Source organism: Scylla paramamosain, chromosome 18 (genome assembly GCF_035594125.1).
Source record: "Scylla paramamosain isolate STU-SP2022 chromosome 18, ASM3559412v1, whole genome shotgun sequence".
In the NCBI taxonomy this organism is placed as follows: Eukaryota; Metazoa; Arthropoda; class Malacostraca; order Decapoda; family Portunidae; genus Scylla; species Scylla paramamosain.
In genome coordinates, this window is record NC_087168.1 from 19,635,407 (window position 1) to 19,648,805 (window position 13,399).

The 13,399-nt window shown below is 45.4% G+C and overlaps 1 long non-coding RNA gene across 1 annotated transcript; it reads left to right on the plus strand.

The window, feature by feature from the left end:
* Positions 1-9,102: 9,102 nt before the first annotated feature.
* On the plus strand, positions 9,103-11,750 carry LOC135109407 (uncharacterized). The gene is made up of 2 exons (XR_010272694.1): positions 9,103-10,695; positions 11,090-11,750. It is a non-coding gene; the product is annotated as an uncharacterized LOC135109407 (long non-coding RNA).
* The last annotated feature ends 1,649 nt before the right edge of the window (positions 11,751-13,399 follow it).

Here is a 13,399-nt window from a genome sequence, read left to right on the forward strand (position 1 = left end):
AGAGAGAGAGAGAGAGAGAGAGAGAGAGAGAGAGAGAGAGAGAGAGAGAGAGAGAGAGAGAGAGAGAGAGAGAGAGGAAAGAAAGGAAGGAGAAATGAACTGATGAGGAAGAAAGAAAAGGAAGGAAGGAAGGAAGGAAGGAAGGAAGGAAGGAAGGAAGGAAGGAAGGAAGAAAAGAAAGACTAGCTACAACAGAAAACATCGATACAGTACCGCTAATGAGATAAAAATAAATAAAAGAAAAGGAAGGAATGAAGAAAACAACAGAAACAACGATATCGTGCGAGAGAAAAATGAAAGAAAACGGAAGAGAGGACTCGAGGTAGCAGCTGTGTGATGAAGGAGGAGGAACGTGATCAGGCACCAGGGTAACAATGCCACGCCTAAGATGGTGCCACTGACCCCACCACAGAGCCTCCCACTAGCTGTCCCCACCACCATCACGACGCTCATTTAAGTGTCCGTCTTGTAGCCTTGTTAATCCTGTCTTCCAGCAGAGGAGGAGCCGGAGGGGGATAGCCAGATTCTCTCCCTCGACGGTGTTATCCTTTGAGTGTTGAAAAATGTCTCTCCTTCTTAGTAATCCACCTTAATGACAAAGAGCAACCGCGGGGTATCTTCCTCTTCCTGATCCTGCCTCCTCCTCCTCTTCCTCCTCCTTCCTCCTCCTCTGAAGTGATGTAACGGCCTCAAATAGCAAGTGAATCACCGGCAACTTTTTCTCACCTACGTAAAGGACCTCGACTACAAAACTAAAAAATGCTTTCCTACTTAAGCCACATGAAAAGGAGACTTCCATAACCTTTCCATAATCTCTTATACATCCCCTCTGCTCTTTCCTTCATCACTGTCCACCTCTTCCCGCCTTTCCCTGCAGAGGTAGAGGAGAAGGAAGAGGAGAGATGATAGAAGCATAACAAATATTTCCGTCTATACCTTGCAAGATTTCAAGGTGATAAGAGGTAATGAAAGTACGCAGATGTTTGTTTTTGTATGCTGTATCTACACGTCGCCTTTCTTAGACTTCTCAAAGCTAAAGGGAGGAATGGATTCACGGAGGGAAAAAGGGAGATAAAAGAAAGCGGGAAAGGATAGCCGGAGAAAAGGAGAGATAATCAGAAGTGAGGAAAGGAGGGAATGAGGATGGAAGATGATGGTGTAAGAGAGAGAGAGAGAGAGAGAGAGAGAGAGAGAGAGAGAGAGAGAGAGAGAGAGAGAGAGAGAGAGAGAGAGAGAGAGAGAGAGAGAGAGAGAGAGAGAGAGAGAGAGAGAGAGAGAGAGAGAGAGAGAGAGAGCAACAGGTGGACTACTCGAGTACTAAATATTTATACTTTATTTTTATCTATCACATTAATTAATCCACGTTTGCACTCGTAAAGAAAAAAAGACGATGATAATGACGATGATGATGATAATGATGATGATGATGATGATGATGATGATGATGATGATGATGATGATGATAATGATGATGATGATGGTAAAAGCTAACTCACAGTAGTAAACTATTCTTCAGCACAACACGGTACAGTCCCCAAGGCTGTCAAAATAATTAGCACATTTAAAGTGAAGAATCAATTACTTGAATGAATAATGCAGCGTGACAGACAGGCTTGTATATTAAACAGATGTGTGAAAAGTCAATGTATATACTTCATTCATTAGTTAATTATTAGTTAGGTTAGGTTCGCTAGGTTAGGCTAAGTTAAGTTAGGTTAGGTTAAGATTAGGTTAGGTTAGGTTAGGTTAGGATAGGTTAAGTTAGGATAAGTTAGGTTAGGTTAAGTTAGATTAGGTTGAGTTAGGTTAGGTTGAGTTGAGTTAGGTTAGGTTAGGTTAGGTCGAGTTAGGTTAGGTCGAGTTAGGTTAGGTTACGTTAGGTTAGGTTAGGTTAGGTTGAGTTAGGTTAGGTTAGGTTAGGTTAGGTCGAGTTAGGTTAGGTTAGGTTAGGTTAGGTTAGGTCGAGTTAGGTTAGGTTAGGTTACGTTAGGTTAGGTTAGGTTAGGTTAGGTTACGTTACGTTAGGTTAGGTTAGGTTAGGTTAGGTTACGTTAGGTTAGGTTAGGTTAGGTTAGGTTACGTTTGGTTAGGTTACGTTAGGTTAGGTTAGGTTACGTTAGGTTAGGTTAGGTTAGGTTACGTTAGGTTATGTTATGTTAGGTTAGGTTAGGTTACGTTAGGTTAGGTTACAATAGGTTAGGTTAGGTTAGGTTAGGTTAGGTTAGGTTAGGTTACGTTAGGTTAGGTTAGGTTAGGTTAGGTTAGGTTACGTTAGGTTAGGTTAGGTTAGGTTAGGTTACGTTAGGTTAGGTTAGGTTAGGTTAGGTTACGTTAAGTAGTAGCTCATTTTAAACGTTTGCTTTCTTTTGACAAATTATCTAACTGAGATTTATTACCGTATAGTTACTAGGCAGTCCTTCTCTTCTTCCTCTTCCTCTTCCTCCTACTCCTCCTCCTCCCCCTCCTCCTCCTCCTCCTCGTACGGACGCAGATGGTAGTCAAATCTCACGCTCTGTAAAAGAAACACACGATTGCGTTTTTCAGCAGCGGTCGCATCACGCTCCTTTGCAGACGCCGCCGGTTTTTAATGGAAGATTCAGGTTTATTTCAAAGAGTTCATTAAGGCAAAGTGAATACCTGGCGACGGATCAAGTCAGTTCGAGACGCAAAGATGGCGAGTGAGACAACGGCGAGGAAAAAGTACGGAAGACGAAAAAAAAAATGAAAATAAAAACGAAGGAAGGAAGGAAAGAAAAAAATAAAAAAAGTTAAGAAGCGTGTTACCGTGAAGACTTGTGTATGGAGGGAAGGAAGACGCGCAGGCTTAACGAGATGGAAAACAAGACAGTGAAAGAAAAATATAAAAGAGGGAGGAATGAAAAATGACTCTTCAAAATGTGTCAATTAATTTCTCATTGGCGAACTTAAGGAAGAGAAATTTTTGTACGCGTCGATGAAGATTGAGAGAGAGAGAGAGAGAGAGAGAGAGAGAGAGAGAGAGAGAGAGAGAGAGAGAGAGAGAGAGAGAGAGAGAGAGAGAGAGAGAGAGAGAGAGAGAGAGAGAGAGAGAGAGAGAGAGAGAGAGAGGGGTGTTTACGAGTTTGATAAGGCTGTTTTGAGTTAAAGAGATCGCTGTTGGTTGCTCTCTCTCTCTCTCTCTCTCTCTCTCTCTCTCTCTCTCTCTCTCTCTCTCTCTCTCTCTCTCTCTCTCTGAGTCGTCTTCGTTCTACTTCTTGCATAATTCCATGCCACATTACCTAACGCCTTCTCGTCCTCCTCCTTGTTCTCCTCCTCCACCTCCTCGTCCTCGCCCTCCTTCTCCTCCTCCTCGTCTCACCCTAAGTACCTACATCCCTCATTCTGAGAAATCTAAGAGGTCACTCCAGACGCCAAAAATTCCCTGCCACCTACTCGGAAACACTCAGCACCACAATGATGCCTTCCCGCCTTGCATTATTCCTTCCTGCCTCTCGCCGCCTCGCTCCCTCGCCTCCCCCACCCACGGGTGTTCCTTGAGATGCTGTAACGGCGGTTCAGGGGGAGTTCAGTGGAGTTCTCGTGTATTTGGAGTTAATGAAGGTGGTGATAAGAGTTTTTTTTTCTTCTTGTTTAGGTCAGTGAAGGTGAGGGTGATAAAGTAAAGGGTTTGTTTTATTGGTACTGCTACTGATGATGATGATGATGATGATGATGATGATGCCATTACTACTACCTGTTGCTATTACTACAACTACTATTCCTATTTACTTGTTGAATGAATAAATTAATAATAGCAGTAAGGCAAAGAAAGAAAGATACCACTTCTACTACTACTACTACTACTACTACTACTACCACCACCACCACTACCAAAAGCAATGATACCAAACTCTCTCACTGCAACACACCAAAACACCACCAACACACAGATTAGAATCCACAGGTGTTTGCCAAATCCTTCAGGTGTCAAGGTCCGTATTTCCTGCACATTTACACACCTGTATGAGAGAGGAAGAGGGGAGAGGAGAGGTAGATATAGGGAAGGAAGATCACACCTGCCCATCTCCCCACAAAAAAAGAAAGAAAAAGAATAAATTTCCTATAGTATTTGAGGGAAACTAAGAAAACTCTCTCTCTCTCTCTCTCTCTCTCTCTCTCTCTCTCTCTCTCTCTCTCTCTCTCTCTCTCTCTCTCTCTCTCTCTCTCTCTCAGTTACATTTCATACTGTACTTATGATAATTTCTCATCTGCATTCCTCCCTTTTCCTGTTCCCTTATTTCCCACGGTCAATCTTGTACTCTCTCTCTCTCTCTCTCTCTCTCTCTCTCTCTCTCTCTCTCTCTCTCTCTCTCTCTCTCTCTCTCTCTCTCTCTCTCTCTCTCTCTCTCTCTCTCTTTACTGATTACTCATCTTCCCCCTTTCTTATTCTTCCTTCTTTCTTCTTATTCTCCACGCTATTTAATTTGTAAAGAGAAACACGTCTTTCCCATCGCTTTTCTTTACCCACTCTAATTATCCCTTCCTCCTCCTCCTCCTCCTCCTCCTCCTCCTCCTCCTCCTCCTGTAGGGTCACCGTCTTGTTATTATGCATCAGCTCCTCGAGACCAAGAACTTTAAATGACCGAATGAATGTGTTGACGGTTACACGGAAGGAGGAGGAGGAGGAGGAGGAGGAGGAGGAGGAGGAGGAGGAGGAGGCTACTGGTGAAGATGCTAAAGGGATGGTATATAATAAGGAGTAAAGGAATAAAAGAAAGAGAATTGTAAATGATGGTGATAAATAATTTGTCGTGTATTTTTGTATTTATTTATGTATTATTTATTTATAGCCGTGTATTGAAAGAAGGGAAAATGTTTTAGTATGGGGAGAGAGAGAGAGAGAGAGAGAGAGAGAGAGAGAGAGAGAGAGAGAGAGAGAGAGAGAGAGAGAGAGAGAGAGAGAGAGAGAGAGAGAGAGAGAGAGAGAGAGAGAGAGAGTCGGGATGCTTTAGTTTGTTAGTAAATATTGACTCTACCCATCTAATTTATTATGTGCTTTCAATCAAACACCACCACCACCACCACTACCACCACCACCACCACCACCACCACAAGGGCGAGAAAACATATGAACACGCCACAAAATCCACCTTAGGACGAAACTTTCCTTAATTCCGGTAGCGGGACACAAATCTCAACCGTACCTGGAAGCGAGGAGGAGGAGGAGGAGGAGGAGGAGGAGGAGGAGGAGGAGGAGGAGGAGGAGGAGGAGGTAGAGAAGAACGGACAGGAACAAAGAAGACACAACTCAACCATTTAAAACCCTCCTATTATTGTCTTCGTCTTCTATCCTTCACTTTTCTCCATCTTCTTCTCCTCCTTCAGATATCTGTTGCTTCTCCTCCTGACGAGGCCACGCACCACGCGCCCCGCTAACTTGTAGGCACGCGTCTTGTGGGCCACGTGCTCCACAGGTCTGCCCGCGCCACATTTTCTCTCCTTTTCTTTGAACGTTTTCTTTCAGGGTTTCCTCCTCCATTCTTGGTCGATGTGAAGATATGCCCGTGAAAGGAAGACGGTTACTGGTGGTGGGAGAGAAGAGAGCGGCTACCGACGGGACGCCCTCCTCTCCTTCCCTCTCCTCTCCTCTCCTCCCTCATCCCTTGATTCCTCCTTTATCCTCCTCCTCCTCCTCCTCCTCCTCCTCCTCTTCTTTTCCTCATGGGTACTTCTCTCTCTCTCCCTCTCTTTCCCTTCTTTTCTTGTTCTCTTTCTTTTCGTTTTTATATTTTTTTTTTTGCCTCTATTGGTTTTTTCTCTCTCTCTCTCTCTCTCTCTCTCTCTCTCTCTCTCTCTCTCTCTCTCTCTCTCTCTCTCTCTCTCTCTTAATTATCATCTTTCTTTCTCCTCTCTTTCCTCATTTTTCTTTTTATCCCTGTTGTTCTTTCTTCCATTTTTCTGAGCTCTATCTTTTCGCGTTCACCTCATTATTGTTTCCCTCCGCCCCGGTGCACGAGACGCGTCAGTTTCTGGATGTTTAACTTAGTTTTCGCCTTGGGAAGAGGAGGAGAAGAGAACTCTATAAATAAATAAATAAATAAGGTAAATAAGTAACTAACTAATTAAAATTTCTTGCTATACTCTTTCATTTTATTCTTTAGACAGACAATAATTACGTAACGAATGAAATTATTGGTGAACTTACAAACTATTTTCTATAAGGCATTTCTATAAGCCATAGCAGTGAAGGTTGGTCTCTAATAGTAATCTGGACAGTACAGACGAGAGATAATACATTACAATGCATAAAACACGACATTGCAAGGCTTTCTCTAATACATGAAAGATAAGAAGCGATGGAATGCAAACACACAAAAAAAGTAAGTTTTTTCACAGCTTTTTTCGAGCCAGGAAGAAAGACTGACTAGCATTTGGCGCCACAAGAACCAAGTTACATGGTGCCAGAGGGAAGGAATAGATGAGTGAGAGATGAGGAGGTTATGAGGGTGAGGGGAGAGAGAGAGAGAGAGAGAGAGAGAGAGAGAGAGAGAGAGAGAGAGAGAGAGAGAGAGAGAGAGAGAGAGAGAGAGAGAGAGAGAGAGAGAGAGAGAGAGAGAGAGAGGATACTGAGAAAAGGAAAATAATGAAATACAAGGACTGTGTGAAAACGAGTGATTTGAAGATATGAGTGGTGGGGGGACTGAGGAAGTTGGTGAGGGGCCTCTCTCTTTACTTCCCCATCACCAGGACCTCCCCAAACCTAAGAGGGTCATCATGGGGGGCCATTGTGCCGCCTCTCCGCCCCTCCCTTCGATCTTATTCAACTTTTTTTTGCTCTTCAATTGACGCCTTTCGTGTGAACGAGAAAATGAAAGTGTGCTAAGAAAAGTATCCAGTAACAGAGTGAGAGACTGAGTGAGTGAGTAAGTGTTCTCTCTCTCTCTCTCTCTCTCTCTCTCTCTCTCTCTCTCTCTCTCTCTCTCTCTCTCTCTCTCTCTCTCTCTCTCTCTTAGGCTTCTTTCTCCATTCCTCCTCTCTCCATGCATCTCTCTCTCTCTCTCTCTCTCTCTCTCTCTCTCTCTCTCTCTCTCTCTCTCTCTCTCTCTCTCTCTCTCCCTTCCCTTTCCCTTCATTTTTCTCTCCTTTCACGCTCCTTCCATTGTCAACTGTCGTGTCCAGTGTGTTTACTTTTATGTCACCTTCCCACAGTTAACTCTTCTGCGGTCTCCTCCTCCTCTTCCTCTTCCTCCTCCTCTTTCTCCACCTCTTCCTCTTCCTCTATTTGCGCCGCCTACTTCCCCCACTCCTCGTCCCACTTCCTTATTTCTGCAGTTGGGATTTGTACGTTTTTCTATTGTTGCTCATTCATATTTCCTCGTTTTCTTTAGTTATAAATTTGACGTCTCTTTCCATCGTCTTTCATTTCTTGGTTTTGTTGGTTGGGTGTGTTTTGTGTTCTTTGTGCTGTGTGTGGATTTTGTTTTTTTCCTTTCTCTTTTTTCCCGTTAGTTATCTTCATTTGCTCATCCACTGTGCCGCTTTGTTACTGGTACTTAAATATTGGCTTGTTTTTTTTTTCTATTTGTCTTATTCGTTCTATTTTCTTCCTTCAGAAACACTACTAAGTTTTTTTTTTCACCTCTCTCTGTCTCTTCCTTCTTCAGCATCATTTCAATCTCCTCCTCCTCTTCCTCCTGCTTCTCGTTCTTTTTTTTTTTTCCTCTTTCCCTCTTCGTTCTATTTTTCTTCATCAACACCATCAAGACCACTTCTTCCTTTCTCCCTCCCCCCCCTCTCTCTCTCTCTCTCTCTCTCTCTCTCTCTCTCTCTCTCTCTCTCTCTCTCTCTCTCTCTCTCTCTCTCTCTCTCTCCTCCTCCGTCTCTTCTTTCTACCACCATGTCAAATCCTCCCTCTTCTTCTTCTTCTTCTTCTCTTCTTCTTCTTCTTTTCTTTTTTTCTTCTTCTTTTTCTTCTTTTTCTTCTTCATCTTCTTCTCCTTCTTACAACACCACGGCATCATCATCTAACCCCTCACCTTTCCCCTTCTTTTCCTTCACCAACATCTTCTCAGTTCCCTCTTTCTCTTCCTCCTCCTACATTTTTCCTCTCCTTATCGTATTTTCAACATCCAACCCCACTTTTCCTACCACCTGCACTATTTTTCTCCCTCCTCCGCCAGGTCCTTCAGTCCTTCACTCCTTCACCAGCATCACGCCACACTCCATACCCTTCTCCTCCTCGTTCTTCTTCCCTCTCTTCACCAAGGCAAAGAAATGCAGCGCCTCCCAGTGGACTAGAAGCTCGCAAGAGGTTAGGTTACGCCAGGTCTTGAGAACAATGCAAACAAAAACATTCTCAGACTTATTTCCTCTTCCCCTCTCCCTTCTGCCTCTCCCTTCTCAGTCTCCCTTCTCCGTCTCCCCCCAAACACCCGTTAGTATCGTGTAAACAAGTCTGATTGCATCTCTCTGCATCTTGTCTGGAAAGAGTGTAATTCTTCGACAAACTCTGAGCAAAATTTACATTCATCTTGCAGGAAGGAGCACAAAGTTTCCAGGGGTATTTTTAAGAAACACTCGTGAGTATCTTGGGCGTAGTCGAGTCCCAGGGTTCAGTGTTTGACGCGGATCTCGATGAATAAAGGATGAAAGAGAACGAGGAAGAGAGACAGACGCAGAGAAGGAGTGAGCTGAGAGATGGAGAGAGTGAGAGAGAGAGGTGGAAGACAGGAAGCCCTCCACACCTTAAGCTTTCCTTTACTGTACCTCTCTCTCTCTCTCTCTCTCTCTCTCTCTCTCTCTCTCTCTCTCTCTCTCTCTCTCTCTCTCTCTCTCTCTCACCGATCAAGGCCTACCGGAGTGTGTCAACGTGCTAATTAAAAGGTAAGAAGTCCCTTTGGGTCTTACCTTGACGGCAGGTAAGGTGTTCACATCTCCACTTAAACACCTACACGATCTAGCTATGTAAATGTGTGTGTGTGTGTGTGTGTGTGTGTGTGTGGCACGCGCTCAGCCTCCTCAGCCTTCCCTTCCCTCCCTCCTCCCATCCTTCCTTCCCGGTTTACCTCTCCCCCCATCCTTCCTCCCAATTCCTTGCCCCCCCCCCTCCTCTCCTATGGTACTCCCGCCCGTCAGGTAGCGTCGCCGATTCACTCACTCAGAAGGACGATCCCTGCCGCCCCGTAACGGTCCTTCCATTGGCGCGGGGCTTTAAAAAGTCTTGAAGAAAGGACGCGCGGGCCACCACGAGGAGGAGGAGGAGGAGGAGGAGGAGGAGGAGGAGGAGGGCACCTGGGCACGCGTCGCACCCTCCTCCTGGTCCTCCTCCATTCCTTCTTCTCTTTCTCCTCTTCCTCCTCCTCTTCCCTGGTGTCCTTGAGTTTGAATCGGAGGGAGCGTGATGCAGCAGCCTTGGCCCAGATGCTCAGATCCTCCTGCACGTCTCCCTCATGCTCCAAGGCGCGCGCCAAGAGGAGGGACGCGAGTAGAAGGCATGTCAGTAGGTCGTGTGTGAGAAACTAGGCGGGAAAAAGAGAGAGAAAAAAAACTTTCCTGTCATGGTAAGAAAGATCCATCATGGCCTATCTTAAGTGGCCCGTTTTCCCTTCGCGGGCCACTCCATTCTCCCGTCATCATCCTCTACCTTTCCTTTCACGAGCGCCTTTCCCTCCCTCTCTCTCTCTGCCTCTCTCTCTCTCCTTGCTTCCTCCCACCTCCCTCCTCCGTCTATTCTGTAACCCCGCGCCGCCTCAGAATACCGTCGGGCCACCTTCTAACCGTCAGTCTATTCATCCAGGACCTTTAAATTGTCTTGAAGAATAGAGAGGTCCCCACGGGGCGCGGCCGGCGAGGGAGGCGCAGTGGCGGGGCGGGGCGGCCACAGCGACACCTCGGGACACCTCCGGGCAATTTTATGTAATGGATTAGAGAAGGTTTTGGCGGTTTTCTGTTAATCGTCAAAGTGAGAATGGCTGGGAAGGAAGTAAGGAGGGAATGAAGGAAAAAAGGAAGGAGGGAATGCAGGAAGAATGGAAGAAGTGTGCTTTTTAGTTAACTGTTTGTCAAAGCGAGAAGGAAGGGTGGAAAGAAGGAAGAAAGGAAGGAACGATGGAAGGATGGAAGGAAGGAAGGATGGCTGAAAGGAAGGAAGGATATAGAAACAAAGCAAACTAAGGAGTGATTGAAACAATTCAGCTAATCTTCAAAGGACAGGTTAACGAAAAAGGGAAAAGAAAGGAAAGCAAACACGAAAGGGGGAAACAAATAAGAAACCAGCTCACTCACAAAATATGACTCACTGAACCACTGCTACCTCATCACTCCATTACTTCGCGAAAACCCACACGGAGACACGGAGACAGAGACACGGAGGCAGCATACAAGATCTTGACATAATCACGGGCGGGCAGACATCACGACACGATTCTGGAACGCACAAGACTTATACTTGCCTTCAGCGTGAATAACTTGGGGGTGCGAACCTCGACGGGCGCCTCATAAACCAAACCGGAGACTTATTTGAAAATCCATCACATGAACGTCCAACAGGAACCTAGAAGACCAACTGCAACGGCGGAGAATTATTGAACTGCCTTCCCGTCGACTCAGACACACGTAGGGGCGACACTCCCATCAAAGGCTGAGCGGACTCTCCCCCTTGCAGCCCCGTCCTCCCTGGTGGCGCAAGGATCGCTGCCGCCCAGAAGACAATAATATTAGACAAACGCTGGCCTCCTGGTGAGTGCGTCAGCTTCTGGTCTTTCTCAGAGCCGAGAAGGGCAACAGGGGAGTGGATGGTGGAAAATGGATGAGTGAGGAGGACAATGGGGAAAGGGGGAAATTGGAATGTGGACGGATGGAAAGGTGGAATGGAAAATGAAAAAGAGAAACGACTGAAGAAATTGAGGGACGGAGAATATGAGAAGAATGCGGAATAGAAGTGAGTGAAAGAGAAAGAGAGAGAGAGAGGAGGGGAAAAGAAAGAAGAGAAAGAGATAGGGAGGAAGATACACATACAGGGAGAGGCGGACAACGGCAAAGTAAGATTGGAATAACGGAGCAGTACACAGCATGGCGATGAAGGGGGTGTGAGCAATAATTGGAAAATTCATGAAAGTCTCTCTTCCATCAGGGAGATGCAAGGAGTCACCGCTGTTTGAAGTCCGCCCCGAGTCACGCCTCCCATCAGGACGCCCACCAGAATATTCCCCGCCGCCCAGACCTCACCCGGAAGTCTGAGAAGTTATTGGACGGACAAAGAACAACCCGTCACTCAAAGGATCCCTGACCAAAGAAAATGGAATGAAAAACTGGGGAATCAACACTAAAATGACCTCATAAATTTAACCTTGCTTCCAAGATCTTACTTGGAAGTCTGAGAAGTTACTGAACGGACAAATAACATCTCGAAACTGAAAAGTCCCTACAGAAAGAGAAATGAAAGAAAAAACAGGGAATTACCACTAAAATGACCTCGTAAACCTTGACCTCACCCATAGGTCAGTCATTAGACGGTCAAAGAACATCGTTAGTCAGAGTCCCTAGTCAAGGAAGGAAAGAAAAAACAAAAAAAAAACATGCGAATTAACACCAAGATGACCTCAGAAATTTGACCTTGGCGAGTCACGTGCCCTTCATAGGATCAAGGTGAACATAAGAACATAAGAAATAAGGGAAGCTGCAAGAAGCGACCAGACTTACAGGTGGCAGTCCCTGTATGAAACACACCTACCTATTTCCATCTGCTATCCCCATCCATAAACTTGTCTAATCTTCTCTTAAAGCTCTCTAGTGTCCTAGCACTAACTACATGATTACTGAGTCCGTTCCACTCATCTACCACTCTATTTGAGAAGGATTCAAACTCTTGCATGACTCGCTCTCCTAGATCTTTACCATTAAGCCACTAAGAACTCAGGAACGGAATAATAAAATGAAAAAAAGAAAAAAAAATCATGAGTGCATTACAAAATCTTCCTACAGGAAAACGACGATACGGAAACTAAATATTCGTGACATTCTTTAAGTTTTAGGAACAAACACAGGAGTCATTAACAGCAAGAGTAACTAAGAGGACCCGCTTAGTATTATACATGAAGTAGCTCCAACTTACACCTCTCCTCCACAATCCTCACCTACTTGCAACTCTATGTGACTACTTTTACCCGTGTGTGTGTGTGTGTGTGTGTGTGTGTGTGTGTGTGTGTGTGTGTGTGTGTGTGTACATCATATTCCACCTCCCATGTCTGTATGCACGCACTTGGCCTCCTTAGGGCGCCCCTGGACCCTCCAGGAGCCAATCAAAACAAAGACGTTACGAAGGCAAACCGCGCGATAAGTGACACCGAGTAACGGAAGGAACGGTGACTCAAATTACACTCAAGGGAGACCCGGAGGAGGGAGGGAGGGAGGAAGAGAAGGAAGAGGAATGTGTGACGTCACTGGGAAGGAGGGAGGAGAGGGAGGGATGGCGCGCGCCGGCCGGGTGACGCGTGCCGCCTCCCGTTTTCGCTCGCCTGGAAGAACACGAGCACGGTGAAGAAAACGGATCATTTGAGTTTCTTACGTAATGTACTTTAGAAAACGTGTATTTGTTGTTTTGTTATGATAAATAAACACGTATATAGCATTTAATTATTACATAATGAAAGTGATCTAAGTTCTTTGGATTAATCTTGAAAAAAAAAACATCAGTATTAAGATAACTCTCTCTCTCTCTCTCTCTCTCTCTCTCTCTCTCTCTCTCTCTCTCTCTCTCTCTCTCTCTCTCTCTCTCTCTCTCTCTCTCGACGTAACAAGTGAGAGGCTGGCAGGTCATAATCTCAAAGGATGCCCCGTAAGGTCTCAGCCAAGCCTAGGGACGCACGGTGCCATGTCCCTGCGTCCCTGTGCTCCCAGCCACTACGGCCTCCCATTACCCTGGTGCCAAACGAGGCGGGTCCTGCCCCCACCAAGCAAGCCTTCCTCCTCCCCTTACACTTCAAACACTCACAACAGCCACGCCGGCCGGCTTTCACTCCCTTCCTTTCACGGACAGCCAGCCAACTCACCGGTGACCAAGAAGCTCCAAAATTCGACCCTCTGTTCAGTGACAAAGAAACTCAATCTTCTTAATCCTTCAAGCACTGTCATCATCAGGACTTAGACACCAAATGAACGCTAATTTGTACGCTTATAATATCCATCAAATGACGTAGGAGGTGTCTAGTTGTTGTGATTATTGAGGGTAACAACAGCGTATAATAAGCCTCAATGAAGCATCAACTCTATTACTTTTAACAATGATATAATAAGCTTTTTTATTGTGACTATGTGTATGCGTGTATGTCACTGCATACACACACACACACACACACACACACACACACACACACAAGATAGCCATCATCACGACTCACAGGAAACATCAGTGAGACGCTAACTGTTATTTTTAGCAATGACA